The 21781-nt window shown below is 40.0% G+C and overlaps 1 protein-coding gene across 2 annotated transcripts in view; it reads left to right on the forward strand.

The window, feature by feature from the left end:
• LOC130917224 (G-protein coupled receptor 4-like) overlaps positions 1-21781 on the forward strand; it is a 62468-nt gene continuing 40687 nt past the window's right edge. The window contains exon 1 of one of the 2 annotated variants that reach the window (XM_057838397.1): positions 1-92. The gene's annotated coding sequence lies outside the window, so the exon portion shown is untranslated. Of the gene's footprint in view, positions 93-2983; positions 3224-21781 lie in introns of those variants that run through there. The other variant, XM_057838396.1, reaches the window with a different exon arrangement.

Below are 21781 nucleotides of genomic sequence, written 5' to 3' on the forward strand. Positions count from 1 at the left end.
CTCCACTATGGCCAAGACCAAAGCGCTGCCGAAGGACACCAGAGACAAAATTGTAGACCTGCACCAGGCTGGAAAGACTGAATCTGCAATAGGTAAAACGCTTGGTGTAAAGAAATCAACTCCATATCTATGAAGAATTTGTGGATTTAAGCATTTATTCATAAGAATTTTCGCCAGGAAAGCTCTGCTTACGCCAGGCGGCCGCTAGTCTCATTCGCTAACAGAGTAGCATTGTACTTCCGCAATATACGTAAAATAAATGCTAACTGCACTGTTTGCCAGAAAAGCTCTTTACGCCAGGCAGCCGCTAGCCTCATTCGCTAACAGTGTATAATGATTATAAAGGGCTATTCTATTGTATAATAAGTTGTGATTGTATATAGAATTGATTAATAATCTATGTATTATTTACAATTGATTCTGCATGTTTTCCTCAAGAATGAAGTTTCTGATGTTAAATTGAGTGATTTATTAGCTGTAGAAAACTTTAAAATTAAGTTGATATTTTGATCCAAAACCTCTATGGTATGTAAAATATTGCTATTGATCCTGAAAATATAGGTGATTATCTCTGCATTTAGTGATAGTTGAAATTTGTAAAATCTGAGACTTTTATAGCCATTTTAAGTTGTGTTATACTATATAAAAAAATAATCGGGATTTCATAAGGGAAAGACTTTGAATTTTTTGATGCCGCTGCTCATGAAGACTCGTATATGGCTAAGGTAGGTGCCCGTTTTGGTTTTAGGTCGGTAGCAGCTTTGGTTATGAAAATATTTGAATTAGAAGTTTTTGAAAATAGGACCCCTACGAATCGGCCCCGTTTCCCTATGTCATGTCAATAGGTTATGAAGTCTGTTTCAGGGCTCTGGAGTGGCTAAGCTAGCACGAGTCAATGGTGGCTGAAATCAACTCCATCGACTAATTAAACCCCCGCTAACTCAAAGAATCACATGCGATGACATTTTTCTGTTGTCATTTTTTTTTTTTTTTTTTTTTGAGGCAACAAAAGGAGAAAAATTGGTAAGAAGTAACTGATACGTTACTTTTGAAGTTACTTCGTTACTTTGATAATAAAGTAATCAGTAAAGTAACTAGATTACTTTTTTAGGTGTAATCAGGTATTACTTTTTAAAGTAATCCGTGACAACACTGAATAATAACTAGAAACTGCAATTTCTGGAGAAATTACTTTGGGTCTTTGCTCTGTGGTGATACAGATCTTAACCCCGCCCAGGTTGGCTTGGGGACATTTCGGGGACAATATCAGGTCACTTCCTGTTGATTTGGGGACAATCTTTTTTTTTTTTTTTTTTTTTTTTGCCATTGAAAATGAATGGGGGGAAAAAATGGACGTCAATGGACGTCAGTGGTATCGACTTATATAGGCGTCAATGGAATCCCAGTACATTGGCATCAATCGAATGAAAAAACATGATTAAATGCCATTGGAAATTAATGGAAAGTTTGGACACCCATGGACGTCAATGGCAGAACCCTCCATAAACGTCAATGGATTCGGGGAAAATTGGGGGACACGTTCTATTAATGCCTGGTCATTTCCTGTTGATTTGGGGACTTTTTTTTTTTTTTTTTTTTTAAACCCATTGAAAATGAATGGGAAAAATTTTGGACATCCATGGCCGTCAATGGCATCGACTCACAGATTAGCATCTATTGATTAGCATCAATAGATTTGACATACATGGCCGTCAATGGCAGCAATGTAAAAAATTCTATTGGAAATCCCATTGAAAGTGAATGGGACATTTCCCATTAAAAATGAATGGGGAAAGTCTTGGGAAAATTTCCAGGCAACCGTAAATTTTATAAAAATTCTGTATGTAAATTTTGTGCCCCTCACTGTCCCGGAATTTTTGATGCCCACAGTGTGTGATTTGGTCAAAAATTGAAGGACTAGATACATTTTGAAATGTTTCTTTGTTTCCCATTAAAAATGAATGGGCAGATTTTTGTCAAATATTCAGGAAACTGTACATTTTTTCCCAAAAAGTTTCCCTGACTTTTATTCCCCTCGCTGTCCCGGAATTTTTGATGCCCAAATTGTGTGTTTTGGTCAAAAATTGAAGGACTAGATACATTTGTAACCATTTCTTTTTTTCCCTTTAAAAATGAATGGACAAGTTTTTGTCAAATTTCCGGGGAACCGTACATGTTTTTCAAATTCTGTATACAACTTTTATGCCCCTCACGGTCCGGGAATTTTTGATACCTAAATTATGTAATTTGGTCGAAAATTGTAGGACAAGATACATTTTGAAACCTTTTTTTTCCCATTAAAAATGAATGGGCAAGTTTTTGGCAAATTTCCAGAGAACTGTAATTTTTTTCAAATTCTGTATGTAATTTTTATGCTGCTCACCGTCCTGGAATTTTTGATGCCCAAATTGTGTGATTTGGTCAAAAATTGTAGGACTACTAGATACATTTTGAAACTTTTTTTTTTTCTCATTAAAAAAGAATGGGCAAATTTTTGTCAAATTTCCGGGGAACCGTAAATGTTTTCCAAATTCTGTATACAACTTTTATGCCCCTCACGGTACCGGAATTTTTGATACCTAAATTATGTAATTTGGTCATAAATTGTAGGACAAGATACATTTTGAAAAAATTTTTTGGAGGGGGAAATTGCCGTTTGGTGCACAGCGGAAAATTTTTCGGAGCCGTTTGGAAAATTCCATGCGTTGCGCAAAAATTCCGGACGTGTCGATACTCGAACAGTGCCGATCGGTCAAGCGGTTTGGGCTGCCAAAAAGGCAAAGACCACATAATAAGTAGGCAAAAGCAGAACAACATTACCTTGGCCTTTCCATTGGAAATACCCAGGTAATAATGCAAAAACCAAAAATGATGACCTTGGCGTGCGCAAGTGTTTTAATATAGGAATGCGGCACATGTCTTTGTGTGGGGGTGTGTGCGTGTGTATGTGAGCATAAAAAGGCGCTTTCCAATGAAGCTCTAACAGGAAGTAGCGTCGAGTACCAGCTGTTTTCTGCCGCCTCCTTCATTCACTTGCTCACTCCGTCGCTCTCTTTTCGCTCTCAGTGTGCAGGCGGTCACCACTGGGCTCACATCAACTGTTGTACATGTTACTCTTTTTACTTTTACCGTTCCCAAATAAAATTTGATTCATTTTTTTCCCTAATCTTACTTGGATTTTAGCTGTTGTCTTTTTGTTTGGACTCGGACAAAAAACGTGAATGTGAGTACACACTTTGATTATTGATTGGTCCACCCATCTTACTGCTCATGTGATGCTGCTTGGAAAAAATGTATAATCCACTGTATTTGTAATAATATTAATTATGTGCTATCTTTTTTTCATAGTGCTTTTACACAGAAAGACAACAGTTGGTCTCTAATCTGTTTTCAGCTTGTTTATTGGAAGCAAACAAATATCCAATTCAGTATTTATAGAAGCATTTGGTGGACCTGTTCCATGTTGAGACTGGGTTTAAGTTTTGTAGCTTCAAGACACAAATCCTCCTCATCTTGTATGTGGAAACTAAAAACTTGTCCGCACAACAAACACATTTGTTGCTAGAGCCCCAAGCCGACGACACTACAAACACCTGCCTTGTAGCTCAAGAACCTCAGCTTCTACTTTCCAACTACCTTCTTTTATTCTCTTTATTTTTCCTTCCTTCCCCTAACCCTTAATAGGCCAAGTGACCATTTTTTGGTCATTAAAAAAAAATCTTGACTTCATAAAGATCTGGCATCCATACACATGGACATCAAATTGTGGGTGATGTTGATGATGTAATAAAGATATTTCGTCAACGAAAATTTTTTTTCATGACGGTGACGATGAGGAGCTACAGTGGGGCAAATAAATATTTAGTAGGGCTGTCAAACTATTAAACATTTTAATCTAGTTAATAACAGTTTAAAAATGAATTAATACCAATTCAAACCAACTATAAAATATGCCATATTTTTCTGTAAATTATTGTTGGAATGGAAAAATAAGACACAAGACGGATATATACATTCAACATACAGTACATAAGTACTGCATTTGTTTATTATAACATTAAATCAACAAGATGGCATTAACATTAACATAGAAAGACTTGTAGTTCTTAAAAGATAAATGTTAGTACAAGTTATAGAAATTTTATATTAAAACCCCTCTTAATGTTTTGGTTGTATTAAAATTTTCAATCAAAAAATAAACTAGTACCTCGCCATTGTTGTCAATAATTACACCATGCTCACTCATACAGGTGTGCGAAATTTCCGATTCTTAGATTATTCGCGATTCGGCCGTGGAAGATTCGAGAACGATTCACAAACATCCAAATTCCGATTATTGAAATATGTCAAGTAAAGCGGAAGTAAAACACACTCAGCGCGCCGCGCGGTCTTTCGGGACGCAATGAGGAACGCAGCGAGAGTAGCTAAACCTCATGCTTGTCATTACCCGGTCCCTCGGGTAATGCCAATGCTCAACTCACGGCTCTAGCTCAACTCATGCCACGAGATTAAAAAAACAACAACATACCTGATTGCTGCCGAAAGCTGCTACAAAGTACGTCCACAATACATAATGTTAGGGTAGATATCATATTTATATAGGACTCTGTGGCGAGAGCAGCACATGTAGAGAAAGCTAGATGCGGGCGTTAGTAAACGGCCGCCATCTTAAAGCAGTAGACTTCCCTGCAAGGCTGTTGTAGCGAACCTTCCAAGCGAACCTAATTAACTTTTTATCTAAAATACTCCTAAATCGGTAAATATTGACTTGATTCTATCTTTAAAATAGTTTTAAAACTTTCACATGTTGAAAGTAGACAAAAGGGAAATTATGGAATTTTAACAACTTTAACGGTTGATTGACAACATTAAATTAATTGAATGTAGTTTAAAGCTGCTGATACTTGATTTGTTTTTAACTGTTAACGTGATACTGAAATAGTCGTTTATTTAAGCCTGCGAGGCTTTTTTTTTTTTTTTTTTTTTTTTTTTAACAGTTTTTGTTACAAATGTACAAAACATTAGCAGCTAATGGGGGGGGGGGGGTGTCATCAATAATCGATTTATAATCGAATCGTAGCCTCTGAATCGTAATCGAATCGTTAGGTGCCCAAAGATTCCCACCTCTACTCACTCATGGTACTAACCCAGAAAATCAGTTGGACCCAAGCGCCAGCAGAGTGCGCCAAACACCAAAAAACAAGTAACAAGCGGACATTACACTGTACGGTACATTTTAATCTGTTTGAGCGGGGCATGTGCGTTAATTGCGTCAAATATTTTAACGTGATTAATTTAAAAAAATTACCGCCCGCTAACGCGATAATTTTGACAGCCCTAATATTTAGTCAACCACTAATTGTGCAAGTTTTCCCATTTTAAAAAAATATTAGAGAGGCCTGTAATTGTCAACAACCATGAGAGACAGAACCTCAACCATGAGAGACAGAATGTCGAAAAAAACCCTGAAAGTCACATTGTTTGATTTTTAAAGAATTTATTTCCAAATTAGAGTGGAAAATAAGTATTTGGTCACCTACAAAAAAAGCAAGATTTCTGGCTGTCAAAGAGGTCTAACTGCTTCTGACCAGGTCTAACGAGTCTCCACTCGTTACCTGTATGGCACCTGTTTTAACTCATTATCGGTATAAAAGACACCTATCCACAATCTCAGTCAGTCACACTCCAAACTCCTCAATGGTCAAGACCAAAGAGCTGTCGAAGGACACCAGAGACAAAATTTTAGACCTGCACCAGGCTGGGAAGACTGAATCTGCAATAGGTAAAACGCTTGGTGTAAAGAAATCAACTGGGGGAGCAATTATTAGAAAATGGAAGACATACAAGACCACTGATAATCTCCCTCGATCTGGGGCTCCATGCAAGATCTCACCCCGTGGCATCAAAATGATAACAAGAGCGGTGAGCAACAATCCCAGAACCACTCGGGGGGACCTAGTGAATGACCTACAGAGAGCTGCGACCACTGTAACATAGGCTACTATCAGTAACACAATGTGCCACCAGGGACTCAAATCCTGCACTGCCAGACGTGTCCCCTTGCTGAAGCCAGTACACGTCCAGGCCCGTCTGCGGTTCGCTAGAAAGCATTTGGATGATCCAGAAGAGGACTGGGAGAATGTGTTATAGTCAGATGAAACCAAAACAGAACTTTTTGGTAGAAACACAGATTCTCGTGTTTGGAGGAGAAAGACTACTGAATTGCATCCGAAAAACACCATACCTACTGTCAAGCATGGGGGGGGAAACCTCATGCTTTGGGGCTGTTTTTCTGCAAAGGGACCAGGACGACTGATCGGTGTATAGGAAAGAATGAATGGGGCTATGTATCGAGAGATTTTGAGTGAAAATCTCCTTCCATCAGCAAGGGCATTGAAGATGAGACGTGGCTGGGTCTTTCAGCATGACAATGATCCCATACACACAGCCAGGGCAACAAAGGAGTGGCTTCGTAAGAAGCATTTCAAGGTCCTGGAGTGGCCTAGCCAGTCTCCAGATCTCAACCCCATAGAAAATCTGTGGAGGGAGTTGAAAGTGCGTTTTACCCAACGACAGCCCCAAAACATCACTGCTCTAGAGGAGATCTGCATGGTGGAATGGGCCAAAATACCAGCAACAGTGTGTGAAAAGCTTGTGAAGAGTTACAGAAAACGTTTGGCCTCTGTTATTGCCAACAAAGGGTATTTAACAAAAAATTGAGATGAACTTTTGGTATTGACCAAATACTTATTTTCCACCATGACTTGCAAATAAATCCTTTAAAAATCAATGTGATTTTCTGTTTTTTTCCACATTCTGTCTCTCGTGGTTGAGGTTTACCCATGTTGACAATTACAGGCCCCTCTAATAATTTTCAAGTGGGAGAACTTGCACAATTAGTGGTTGACTAAATACTTATTTGCCTCACTGTATGTCCCATCCTGAGCAAAATGTGTACATGCAGGTTATGCGTTTATATCTTCCCTACCAATGTTGAAACCAAACTTACGCCCTTGCAATGATGACCTAGGACTTTGAGGATTAATTCAGTCTAGTGCGACCAAAACTAATATTTTTCAATATGCAGGTGTGACTCTGAATCTCCCGGCACCCTATACAGTATTTGCCCTTTTTGGTTTGATTAAAAAATACGTCACACAAAATTTGTGGATACGTCATTCAAGAAAAGTTTAGATAGGGTTGCCACCTTTCAGAAATCAGAAATACGGGACGCCCCCCTCGCGCCCAAAGCTGTACAGGCAGAGAAAAAAAGGGACATCCCCAAAACTCCTAAAATGCATAGAAATGTATCCATTCATTTATATTCCGTATTAGTTTAATACGGAACGCAACATTTAATTCCCAATTTCTGATTGTTCCTTATTTTAAGGGACAGTTGGCAACCGTAAGTTTAGAGCAAGTAACTATTTTTTTTTTGTAATAAAAATACATATAGTTACAGTGGTACCTCGACATACGATCTCTTCGACACACGATCTTTTTGTGGCAAAATGGATTTTGCCATGTGGCAAAATGGATTGTGCCATGTGCCATTGTTTTTTTTTTGCCATGCGACATTGTTTTAGTCATTTGGCAAAATGGATTGTGCCATGTGGCAAAATGGATTTAGCAAAAAATGGATTTTGCCATGTGGCATTGTTTTAGTCATTTGGCAAAATGGATTGTGCCATGTGGCAAAATGGATTTTGGCATGTGGCATTTTTTTTTGCCAAGTGGCAAAATGGATTGTGCCATGTGGCTTTCTTTTTTTCTTTTTTTTTTTGCCATGTGGCAAAATGAATTTCGCCATGTGGCAATTTTTTGGCATTTGGCATTTTTTGCCATGTGGCAAAATGGATTTAGCAAAAAATGGATTTTGCCATGTGGCATTTTTTTTTTTTTTGCCACGTGACAAAACGGATTTTGCCATGTGGCATTTTTTTGCCATGTGGCAAAATGGATTTCGCCATGTGGCATTTTTTTGGCATGTGGCATTTTTTTGGCATGTGGCAAAATGGATTTTGCCATGTGGCATTTTTTTCCCCATGTGGCAAAATGGATTGTGCCATGTGGCAAAATGGATTTAGCAAAAAATGGATTTTGCCATGTGGCATTTAGTCATTTGGCAAAATGGATTGTGCCATGTGGCAAAATGGATTTTGGCATGGGCATTTTTTTGCCATGAGGCAAAATGGATTTCGCCATGTGGCATTTTTTTTGGCATGTGGCATAATGGATTTTGCCATGTGGCTTTTTTTTTTTTTTTTTTTTTTTTTGCTACGTGACAAAACGGATTTTGCCATGTGGCATTTTTTTGTCCCATGTGGCAAAATGGATTTTGGTGTCTGGCTAACTTTTTTTTTTTTTTTTTTTGGTATGGAGCTTTTTTTGCCATGTGGCAAAATGAATTTCGCCATGTGGCATTTTTTTGGCATGTGGCATTTTTTGCCATGTGGCAAAATGGATTTAGCAAAAAATGGATTTTGCCATGTGGCATTTTTTTTGCCACGCGACAAAACTGATTTTGCCATGTGGCATTTTTTTGCCATGTGGCAAAATGGATTTCGCCATGTGGCATTTTTTTGGCATTTGGCATTTTTTGCCATGTGGCAAAATGGATTTAGCAAAAAATGGATTTTGCCATGTGGCATTTTTTTTTTTTTTTTGCCACGTGACAAAACGGATTTTGCCATGTGGCATTTTTTTGTCCCATGTGGCAAAATGGATTTTGGTGTCTGGCTAACTTTTTTTTTTTTTTGGTATGGAGCTTTTTTTGCCATGTGGCAAAATGAATTTCGCCATGTGGCATTTTTTTGGCATGTGGCATTTTTTGCCATGTGGCAAAATGGATTTAGCAAAAAATGGATTTTGCCATGTGGAATTTTTTTTGCCACGCGACAAAACTGATTTTGCCATGTGGCATTTTTTTGCCGTGTGGCAAAATGGATTTTGGTGTCTCTTTAATTTTTTTTTTTTCTTGGTATGTAGCTTTTTTTTGGGGGGGTATATGACATTTTCGCAGGCCATGCACGTCTAAATTTTCCATTTTAAAAGGCAGAAAAACACGTGTGGCTGTGATTTTTTGACTATACACTTACCATTACAGCCATTACCACATGGCAAAATCAGTTTTGCTACATGGCAAAAAAATGCCACGTGGCAAAAAAAAAAAATTCCACATGGCATAATCCATTTTGCCACATACCAAATAGCACTTTTCATTCTCGGTCCTGCTGCATTTTTCAGTGCCCTCCATGTCAAAATGGATTAGATGTCTAGCGCTGTCAATGGTACCCACTGTGTTCACGGAGTGCCATATTAAGGATTTAAAAAAAAAAAAAAAAAAAAAAAAGTTCACATACATGACCCATATTTGGCCCACCACGTGCAGGTCAGTCCAGCAACACAACAAACACAATACGATGTGTGTCTAGTAATCCCAAATGTTTCCTGACGCTCCCAACAATCAACAATGTATCCTCAGTTCCTCCTCCAGAATTCCTGTTTTCTGCATTTTTCCAATCTTCTCTCCTCATCTCAGTCCTCTACTCTACCGAACTGTACTCATTTGACTAATATGAATGAATTTTGATCGAATCATTCTTAGTTCCATAACTAACAATTTTGTGTTGATAATGGCAGTTTGGTTCCATTATCTGAAAATGAATTAAAGCTTGAAATGTGGAATAAGTCACTTGTCCTTTCAGTTAAGTTGTTCTCGTAGGTTTTCCTAGACACTTTTAGTTTTGTGCAAATCAGTGGCTGATGCTGGTTTTAAGTTAAAAATGTGTCGGCCTGTGAGTGCTTAGTAATGATGGAGGGTCTCAGTGGCAGTGTAGTTTTTGGCAGCCATTTTAATTTTCGTCTTAGTCTTTTGGACGGAAATACTTATTAGTGTTAGTCATATTTTAGTCATTTCAAAATGTCTTCGTCTAGTTTAAGTCAACAATTCTCAAAATGTTTTCGTCTATAAACTTCAAAAGTTTTAGTCCATGAATAAATAAATAAAGGTTTCCAACAATTTCGAATGAACATGACAGACGAGCACAAAACTGTAGATTCTACAAGGACATCACCGTTTTCATGACGATAGTACACACTCGGCAGGAAAACAGCACATTATTTATTAAACTCACCTGGACACAATGAACTGTGTGCCCAGCACGGCCAGAATATTCTCCCTGTATTTTTCAAACACTGGGAGAACAGTCCCAAACCGACCCAGACCCAGCTCCTCATTGGCCTCTCGAGCAAGAACGAACGTATCCGTGCAATCAGATTCGTTTATTTGCGTGACGTGTTCTTAACGAGCAACGTCACTCTTGCCCGTCGTAAGTCGTCTCCACAAGGGCGAACGGGAGAGCCAAGAATAAGTTCCAAACCTCGGTAAATTCAGTTTTAAATGAGCAAAAACACATCAAGTCGCTAAAACCCCAGCAACTGACAGTCATTGACAAAAGTCTGTCTCGTGCTAGCCATGTTGAATAAACCTCTCCGTTCTCCGCACTCCTCGTATGTTTACGAGTTTCTTGCTGCTTTACCAACGTCACGTCCGCCCGTCGCAAAGTGGTCCACCCCGCTGTCTGTTTGCTGCGCATTTCTCCGCCATAGTTTAAGAAGACTTCAAGTCACTGCGCTAAATGCTAACGCGAATGCTATGCTAACGCTACAAGTAAGTTTAGTGTGTGATGATCAATCAGCACAGACCTTTAAAGGCTAAAGCAACATGGCATATCTAGTGAAGGAATCGGAACTTTTAGCCAGATCGCCAGAATCACGTCAGACGAACCGCATGACCCGCGCTGGCGCAGCTCGAATGACCTGGGCCGGCGAGATACTAACAACCCGGCCAAAAGGCCATACTCCGTGCGTTCACCTTTAGGAGTGGGAACCTCTTGGTATCTCACAATACGATTTACGATACAAAGCTCACGATAACGATGATCTGACGATATGGCGATACAACGATTATCGATACATTGGTCAGGAAATCATTCTAGGATATTCTACAAACAACTAATAAACTGAAAAACAAGCTTCTGCTGTGAATTGGAATGAGGTTATCACTAGTAGACGTCCAATCCATTTAAACTGGAAGGGTGGCAGCGAATGAACAATCGTTCATTCGCTGCCATCCCTCCCACTTCAAACGGATTGAAGGTCTATGGCCGTCAGTGGCAGCCAATGCCAGGCCATGAGGTTAATTTTGGGCCATTTAAGGTCATTTACCTGTTGATTTTCAGTAACTACCTGTTAATTTTGAGGTATTTTATGGGTCACTTCCTGTTTATTTTGAGTTACAGAACAGGAAGTGACCTGGGAATCACCCAAATGAATAGGCAATGACCCAAACCCAACAGGAAATGGCCTGTAAATGCCCTAAAATGTTAATTTTGGGCCATTTAAGGTCATTTACCTGTTGATTTTCAGTAACTACCTGTTAATTTTGAGGTATTTTATGGGTCACTTCCTGTTTATTTTGAGTTACAGAACAGGAAGTGACCTGGGAATCACCCAAATGAATAGGCAATGACCCAAACCCAACAGGAAATGGCCTGTAAATGCCCTAAAATGAGCAGCAAGTGACTTGTAAATGCCCTGAAAATCAGACCAAATGACTGTGAATGCCGTTTTTGAATGAACGAACGTTCCCAGTCTAAATGGATTGGGCGTCGAGCACAGTCACTGGCAGCGTTAGAGTTAACTGAAACATTATAATGGTGGAAGATTTTGGTAGCAACTTGGTTATTTTTTAAACATTGACACCTTCATAAAACGATATCTCGATTCTTGACAGGAGCATATCGATAACCTTTTGGGATACAAAGTATCACGATATATCACCATTTCGATATTTTGTCACACCCCTATTCACTTTAGTCTTAACCTCTTGTACTGACTCCATTTTAAAAGCTGGAAAAAGGCTTCGAAGCAAAAGTTGACAATTTATTCAGGTCGACAGCGATCAACCGGCAAGGTGAACCAGAAACTGACTCGGTCGAGGAGGCAGACTCGTTCCAAGGTCACCGTATCACAAGTCAACAAAAGGTTCTCGAGAAAAACGACAACGATTAGTTAAACATTCAATCTTTTTGAAGGCTCTCGTGGGGCGGGCTGTGGGCAGGAGAAGGGTGTGTTTGGGCGTTGTTTAAGATTATTGTCTGTTTGTGGATTGGACAGGAGGATTCGGGAGTTACTGTTGTCAGGGCAATGAGGGTTGTGGATTTTGCCACCTCAACGTCAAAGGGGCTCTTGGAGTCTTATCAGTCATGTTATCAGTTGGATATTGGGCGTTCTCCAGCGTGCCTTGTGTTGGGACAAAGCGTCCCGCCATTTGTTCTTGACTGTCCGAGAGAACTGATTGCGAGAGTTGGTGGTGCAGACGTGGGCTTGTAGATGTCTTGCCTTGTCAGCGTTAAGCTTGCTCAGTCGGGCGCATGACTCACACGTTGGGCTTCTGTGATAAGAAGGCGTCATGTATCTCTTATGCCCTATATTCTGCTTGTTTTCCTTATACAATGGTGTAAGTGCTATATATTTTATATTGGGTGTGTTAGAGTAATACAAACAGTTAAACAGTAAATCTGAGAAACTATACTATTCCCTGAATGATTATATTAAGTGTGTTAGAGTAATATAAACAGTCGATCGGTAAATACGAGAAAAGATATTATTCCCTTCACCAGCCAAGATAAGAAAGCAAAACTTAGCAGCGCATATGTTTCACAAAACGAGCCTGGAATGAGCACAGGCTTACCGGCCTGTGTGTGGGGCAGTGGAGCGGCGCAGCATGCACATGAGTGACATGACCATACACTGGTAAACACGTTCTAACTACTCATACAATAAGAAAATATCACACATTGTGAATTTATGACAGAAACTATAGCGAATTTTCATTTCGTTCTCGTGTCGTCAGACGACAACTGGCATGCATCTCATTATGTTTCAGTCTCCCAAAACACGTTTTCAGCGCGTCATCGTGACGTCATCGTCATGAAAAAAAAATTGTTCGTTGACGAAATATTTTCGTTACCATTATCGTTGACCAAAAACAACACTGGTTCGACGGGTGGGATGAACCCAGCCTTTAGCCAATGACTTGTCTCGTTTCACGGTAGTGGAACAATCCACTCTCAACTCTGGAGACGCACAGCGTTCACACTGTTTAACACTAGAACTAACAGGGGTGGATCAGTTGATACAAATCACTTTTGTAACCAGAGAAGGATCATCTGACCTAATCAGCATATCTTTTGTGAGCACTATGGTCATTCCCATTCACACTTGCAAAACCACAGGGTTGGATTGCTCTTGACTGTTTGTGGGGGAGGGCTGCCTTGGCTTTGTTGAACAGTCGACCGCTCAGGCAGGCAATCGGGTCGACAACCTTTTTACATATACCAAAAGCTGCAGTTTGCCTACAGTACAAGGGACGGTGTAATAAAAAACAAAGCAAAACAAGACAAAACAGTATTTATGTCGTGACATATGACACTTCGCCCTTTTCCCGGGGCTAGGTGTTTGAGGTTGTTGCCGAAACAATTTTTCCCTTTACGCCCACATGAGAGCGAGCCAATTCCTTTGCAAGACCCACTAAGAACTCCACCCATCTCTTTACATGGCGACTCTGCGACACAAAGAAGCAATGACTGTTGCGGAGTGGCCTCGTGTGCATATGGTGTCGGCAAAGACGAAAAATTCTGAATCCTGCCTCCAAAGTGGAAGAATTTGGTTGCGGGGGATTGGCTTCCTCCGCATGCATATCAAAGGCTTCCGCGGCGCGAGACCGCGCCGATAACGTCAGTACTCATACATGTCACATTGGGCGTGCGCAGCGGTGCTACTAAACATTAAAACAGCAAATATGGCGGAATGTTGGCTTTAATTTTCTGTTTTAATAATATTTTAAAATTAAATATGTTGAATGTTTTCATTTTTGTACCTTTTTGAACAAAAGAAAAATGCCATTGCTTCGAGTGGGTGGGTATATTTTATTCCGGTCTGAGGAACTTTGTTGGGGTCAAAGTGCATCATTCGCGGTCGCCTTGTAAATCTGCACTGCCTCCTGGGGCCTGGCATGAATACTACATCGTTTTCATGCGGAATTGCGACATTGTTCGAATGAAGACGGGCCCATATAAATGCAAATTTGAAATGTTTCCTATTCTCGGAGAGTCACCATGTAAACGGCCCCTTACATTCAAGATGCTAATTGTAGCTATCCACAGTGACCCCCACCCCCCGCCTTCACACCTAGGCAGCGACTCCACACAAGTGTGTAGGGGGGTGGCCTACTTGATTGCTTGTTTGAGTAGTCTATTGTTTGACAAAGCCCAGTAGTCAGTTTGGTATAGACCCCAATCACCAATGTCACACAATCACGTGATCACTGTATTGTGCCGCCATATTGTCAGTCACTGTGTGTCCGTATTGTCATTGATCGTAGTTTCTAAAGGTGGATTCACTTGCAAATTATGGAAGCCCCGGTGCTTTCAGACGCTCTAAACTCATTGGATGAATTGCATAAAAGGCGTTATTTGGCAAAGATTGGGTCGATCCAGTCGCCAGATCCATATTTGATGCCCAAACCGATGTTTCCTCCCGTCCGGTCCCGTCCCGTGTGTCAGAGCTCGTCCTGAGACCACAAAATTTCCAATCATACTCCAGTTTATGTGACTATGAGGAGTCGGGTACCCAAAATCGGCACCGGCTCAAATATAAACCGACATTTGGTCAGCTGAGTGTCAGCGTTGTCACGATTGTAAAATGAAACTTGATCGACAACGGGCCGGTGTGTGCCGAAAAATTGCTGTTCCGCGTGAAATGCCCCCCCTGACGGGAGCACTTATTTATAACGCTTTATTGACGTGAAATCATCAAATGCTTTCATGGACGCATTACAGTAATGGTTTTACGACTGTAAGATTAGTTTTAAATAATTACAGTACTAATATTGTGTGTAATTTATTTTAGTAACATCGTGGACTGGGCCACATAACCATCTTTGAACAGAAATGCATTAGTCTACAGGTTTTCACGACCATATCCCAGTGACAATCACACAGGTATGACATTTATTAGTTCAAGCAGAGTAAAATAATACATATTCACGGTACAAGAAAGTCGTTTCCGGGTGGGCGCTCCCATCAGGGGGGACATTTCACGCGGGGTGGCTATTTTTCGGCACAACACCTGTTGTTGCACTCACCTTCTTGCTGCGCGACCGTGGCGACGAGCTTTGTAGTCTCGTGTTTGCATCATATTGATGTTTTCGCCGCTGTCTAACGGCTGTCGACACAAACGCATCATGGACCGAGATAAACAAACCGTGCTGCTTTCGAGATTTGCCCTTTTAACAATGGGCGCACAGGAACTACTAAAATGGCCGTTTATCTTCTCTGTTACTGCAACCAACCGCCACACATGCCTTCACCATTTTGATTAATCAATGTTAACGATTGTCAGGAAGGTTTTTGGGTTCGTTTACTAGGCGGTGATTCCTTAGACAAGCAGAAAAACACGCAGTAATAGGAGGAATGTACGCAGCGGTAATATGTAAACACGATGAGCTGACGGACAATATGGCGGCACCAGTTAGGGGGGCGGAGTCTATAGACCCTACTCACCTACGTCACAAAATGGGCGTGTCGCTGTTTCCGGCCGCCATATTGTACCTCTTTTTCAGACCTATTCTCATTGTTTTCAATTAGTCGAGCAAGTTATAGAGCAATTCATGGAAGCCCCGGTGTTATCTGACGCTGTAAACTCATTGGATCCGTTGCATAAAAGGCGTTACGTGGAAAAGCTTCAGTTTATCCATTCGCCAGATCCGTAATTGATGCCTAAATCGATGTTTTTCGACCCGCTGGCTTCGCCTGACATCTGATATCCTGATATTTACAACTATCTTGTCCACACAAAATCAGCCTATTCTCACGAAAGTTTGAAAAACTTTAAGAGCTTGGAGGCTTATAAATGCTACGTTGCTGGTTGGGTGAAACAGGTCCTCGTACACGAAAATTCGGCAGGAATCTTGTGCTCGGAAGGTGAGTTATGAAATTTTCAATTCAAAATCTTTTGTTCTTGCTAACATCCACTGTCAAGTCTAATGTATTTCATATCATTTGTCAATGGAGCTAGGGCTTTTAATGTTTATATGGTTTAGCGATAGCACTCTCACTGTATACATATATAATACGTAATAAATATGAAGTGCGATAGCACTACTCCAGATTGTCCCTAGTTGAATTTATTTTTTGGCTTTTGACCTCAATAGTGAAATTGTAAATTAATTGTATGACAACTGTCTGATTATCCCCTTATAATTACATATTTTCAGGTAGTTCATTCACAACGTCTGAGTGTATGTTGTCGGCGATTAGCCTAGCAATGATCTTAATTGTGGTTCTCAGCCCAAAACCCTCTAAATATATATTAAATGCATCTTACCAGATATAAAATGACTACTACGTAATCTGTGGTAGTCGTTTGGAGCCCAGTTTTCTCGTCGAATTGCAGCAGTCAATCTCGGTCTCCTCTTCGGGTCTCTCGGAATACGGTAAAAATTCAAGTCTCTCCGTCTATCTTCTCTGTTTTTGCAACCGACCGCCACACACGACTTCACCATTTTGATTATTAATGTTAACGAGCAGAAAAACACGCCATAATAGGAGGAATTTACGAAGCGCTAATGCATTAACATGACTAGTATCCGGACAACATGGCGCGGGGGCGTGGCTGTGACGTCACGTGAGTAGGGTCTATAGGGGTCATTTGACGCCTTTCTGGTATTTCTTTATTGCCCTAAAAAACCCCAGTTTTAAAGGATTGTGAAGTTGCGCGAATCACTGACAAGCAAGCCGCATCGTAACCGGTGATAAGAACCTAATTCTGGACAAAACTTGAGTGTATTCTAGTACATATTTAGTCAATGACATGAACACACTCATTTATTTTTTGACATTTTGGAAGCTGAGCTTCCCTTGCAGTCTTAGAGCAATCGCTACTGGTGCAAATACTGACTGCAATTTGGATTGCTTCCGAATTCTCTCTACCTTGTCTAAGTAGTTCCTCGTTCCATTTTAGGAAAGCTGGAACATGACCTAAGAGATAAAAGGCAAAGCTTTAAGGCAGTGTCATGGGAATGCCGGTTGTGGTTATGTCACCTCTCATTGCCGATTAGATAAAAGCAGCACCAAACATTTCCGAATGTGTAATGCTTCCATCTCCAACAGAACGTCATCTTGATGATACAATGACTAAGTCAATTCCAAAAGAATGAAGCTGAGAAGCTGTCTCTGTTCAGGAAGCATTCGAGACCGTTATTTCAGAGTCAATCCATAGACATCATCACTATTGACGTGTCACTTCGTCATTCTTTGCGCGACGTCTTATCAGAGGGGGCCGAGCTTCATTTAGTAATAGCCGAAGACTGCGCACGCTCATGTTGGATTTACTTACGATTGGATTTAACTAAGAAAGTTGTACCGCATACAAGCAGGAAGGATTGACTCAGGAGTGATTTGTTAGAGGATTCAAGGTAAATATTATATTTTTTGTACCATGCATGCGTGATTGAAGCAATTATTCGCAGGAATCTTCTTCGTTGTTTACACATGGAGGCGGCTAATTTTCGTAACTGACTAGCCTCATAGTTTACTTTTAACCAATAATCGAGACAGTTTTACATCCATATCTATAAAGAATTCAGGGATTTAAGAATTTATTCACAAGAATTTTCGCTAGAAAAGCTGCTTTTACGCCAGGCGGCCGCTAGCCTCATTGGCTAACATAGTAGCATGGTACTTCGTCAATATACGTAAAATAAACGCTAACTGTATGGTTTCTTTGCTTTTAAACAAGAATCGAGACTGTTTTACATCCATATCGATGAAGAATTCAGGGATTTAAGCATTTATTCACAAAAATTTTCACCAGAAAAGCTCCTTTTACGCCAGGCGGCCGCTAGCCTCATTCGCTAATATAGTAGCATGGTACTTTGTCAATATACGTAAAATAAATGCTAACTGTACAGTTTGCTTTTATCCAAGAATCAAGACAGTTTTACGTCCATATCTATGAAGAATTCGGGGATTCAAGCATTTATTCACAAGAATTTTTGCCAGAAAAGCTCTTTTTACGTCAGGTGGCTGCTAGCCTCATTCGCTAACATAGTAGCATGGTACGTTGTCAGTATACGCAAAATAAACATTAACAGTACGGTTTCTTAGCTTTTAACCAAGAATGGAGACGGTTTTACGTCCATATCAATGAAGAATTCAGGGACTTAAGCATTTAGTCACAAGAATTTTCGCCAGAAAAGCTCCTTTTACGCCAGGCGGCCGCTAGCCTCATTCGCTAACAGTATATAGTGTATCATGATAGTAAAGGGATATTCTATTCTATAGTAAGTTGTGATTGTATATAGAATTTATTAATTATCTATTTACATATTATCTATGATTGATTCTGCATGTTTTCCTTAAGTGTTAAGTTTCTGATATTAAATTGAGTGATTAGCTGTTGAAAAAGTTGCTATTTTGGTCAGAAACTTACTTAACATATGCTAAATATTGCTATTGGTCCTGAAAATATAGGTGATTATCTCTGCATTTGGTGATTTTATGTGCATCCAGTGTAAAATCTGAGACCTTTATAGCCATTTAAGTTGTGTTACATAGAAAATAATTAAAGGGGATTTTATAAGGGAGCGACTTTGAATTTTTTGATGCCGCTGCTCATGGAGACTCATATATGGCTAAGCTAGGTCCCTGTTTTGGTTTTAGGTCGGTACCAACTTATGTTTTGTAAATACTTGAATTTGAAGTTTTTGAAAATAGGCCCCCTACGAATCGGCCCCGTTTCCTGTGTCATGTCGATAGGTTATGAATTCTATAGTCAATCCATTCATCTCAGTAACGGTAACGGCGTTGCCAAGATGAGAAAAGTCATTGGATGAATTACAACTGAAGAAAATAATGCCGTTAGTAACGCCGTTAAATTCTAACGCCGTTATTAACAACACTGCTTATTTTCCCCCTTCTGTCATTGTTGGCAAACTATCCTCATTAAAATGCAAAAACTTGTAAATGTTTGGGTGGTTTTAGTTAAAGCAGACAGTTTTTTCATCTGTGTGATTTTGACAAAGATCAGATCACATTTGATGGGGATTTTATGCAGAAATGTGAGAAATTCCAAAAGGTTCAGATACTTTTTCATATCACTGTATATGTAAAATGGCTGAAGTTTCAAACAGCTATTTTATAAAATCAAATCACTTTGGTGAAGAAGACACACAAGAAAAAGCTTCATTAAAGACACAAAAATGACAGGACTTTTGCTTTTACAGTACAGTACATTAATTCTGTGCTAGAGACCTTATTTGAAAAAGACTGGTCTGGTTTCAGTCTTGATCAATGTCCAGAAAGATGAGTCATTAAGGAGAGACTTGTTTTTTTTTTTTTACTTGGAGATGATGTTGATTACACTGAAAATGATGAGCAGACAAGGTACTCTGTATTTAAGAGCTTCTGCGGTTCGCTAATGGTGATAATTCACAAGAGATGATGACGCTCCACACTCATTTCAGCTTCACCACCTTCAAAACTCTTTGTATGGAAAAAATCATTTCCGAGCAAGAAATACAGTCAATGCAGTGCTAAATGAGGATCATCACACAATGTACTGCATTCTCGCGTCAATAACATCGATCCTATTGATCGACCGCTTTGTTATCGAGGTGTCAGCACATCAATACGACATTTTTATAGATTGATTTTAAGCTTGCGTGAGCCGGGGTGTTTAATAGCCCGCTTTCAAGTCGAGGAGAGTGGGTGGTCTTCAAAAGTGGTCTCATACTGATTTTTATGTCCTATTAAAATCACCTCTGAACTCTAGTTGCGTAACTGCACAGTCGCGGGACTATAAAAATTTGAAATCAAGACGCAACCGCTCCCGTGATACGGGAAATCTAGTATGGGGAAATTCCTGACTACCAATGTTTTGCTTCTGCTGTTTGAAAGGCATTAATGATGAGTCAATGAAACTTTAATGAGCCTCTTGAAGAAACAAAAGTGATTTTAATGGGGCTTATTTATAGCGGGGACAAATGTATCCGGCGGACGGGGATGCTGGGAAACTCAACTTGTCAGTCACTTGAGAACTTTCTTTTGACGAACTTAGACTTCACAAAAAGTACTGGACTATGACTGTGTGTGGCGTCCCGCAGGGAACCTTTTGAGAGCCCAGAAAATTCAGCCCCAGAAGACTGTTCGATTTAGCATCATGAAATTTGGTAGTCATGTCAAGCATGAGTCGTTTTAAAAAAAAAAAATCCCATGCACAATGGTACAGGAAGTCTTGTCATTTGGCTTTGAAGTTGCCATTTTAGGGACAATTTTGGACATTTACGAGCAAGACTTGCCAAGAGAAACCCAAGAGACTTAATCAGATTCCTGCTAAATTTCAAGCATGTACAGTGCTGGCCAAAAGTATTGGCACCCCTTCAATTCTGTCAGATAATGCTCAATTTCTCCCAGAAAATGATTGCAATTACAAATGCTTTGGTAGGAAGATCTTCATTTATTTTTGAGAATGGGAAAAAAAAATTAAATCATTGCCGGACAAAAGTATTGGCACCCTCAGCCTGATACTTGCTAGCACAACCTTTAGACAGAATAACTGCGAACAACCACTTCTGATATCCATCAATGAGTTTCTTACAGTGTTCTTCTGGAATTTTCTACCATTCTTCTTTGGCCAACTGCTCCAGGTCTCTGAGATTTGAAAGGTGCCTTCTCCAAACTGCTGTTTTCAGATCTCTCCACAGGTGTTCTATGGGATACAGGTCTGGACTCATTGCTGACCACTTTCGAAGTCTCCAGTGCTTTCTTTCAAACCATTTTTTAGTACATTTTAAAGTGTGTTTTGGGTCATTGTCCTGCTGGAAGACCCACGACCTCTGACGGAGACCCAGCTTTCTCACACTGGGCCCTACATTATGCTGCAAAATTTGTTGGTAGTCTTCAGACTTAATAATGCCATGCAAATGGTCAAGCAGTCCAGTCCCAGAGGCAGCAAAGCAACCCCAAAACACCAGGGAACCTCCGCCATGACTGACTATGGGGACCAGTGCTGAAAAAACAATAAGGCCTACAAGGAAAAGAACACAGTGCCTATAGTCAAACATGGTGGACGTCCAATCATGTTTTGGGGTAATTTTGCTGCTTCTGGCATTAGGTGAAGTGAAAGTGTGCAAGGAGTAATGAAATCTGGAGGCTGTCAAAATGTTTTGGGCTGCAATGTCTGATGTAGTGTTAGAAAACTGGGTCTGCGTCAAAGGTCATGAGTGATCCAACAGGACAATGACCCAAAACATACCTCAAATGGCACCAAGAAATGGTTGGAGACAAAGAGCTAGAGAATTCTGACGTCGTCGATGTGTCCGGATCTAAATCCCATTGAACACCTATGGAGAGATCTCATAATTGCTGTTGCAAGAAGGCACCCTTCAAATCTGAGAGACCTGGAACCGTTCGCAAAAGAAAAGTGGCCCAAAATTCCATCTGAGAGGTGCACAGAACTTGTTGATGGTTATAGGAAGCGATTGCTTTCTGTTCTTTCTTCTAAAGGATGCACAACCAAATATTGAGTTGAGGGTGCCAACAATTTTGTTCAGCCCATTTTTTTTGCATTCTGTGTAAAATTGTGTACATTTTGGCTTTTCTCTTTTTCCAATGCAAATCCAAAAAATAAACACATTCATACTGAAAACGTTTGT

This window comes from Corythoichthys intestinalis, chromosome 6 (assembly GCF_030265065.1).
Source record: "Corythoichthys intestinalis isolate RoL2023-P3 chromosome 6, ASM3026506v1, whole genome shotgun sequence".
Classification (NCBI taxonomy): domain Eukaryota; kingdom Metazoa; phylum Chordata; class Actinopteri; order Syngnathiformes; family Syngnathidae; genus Corythoichthys; species Corythoichthys intestinalis.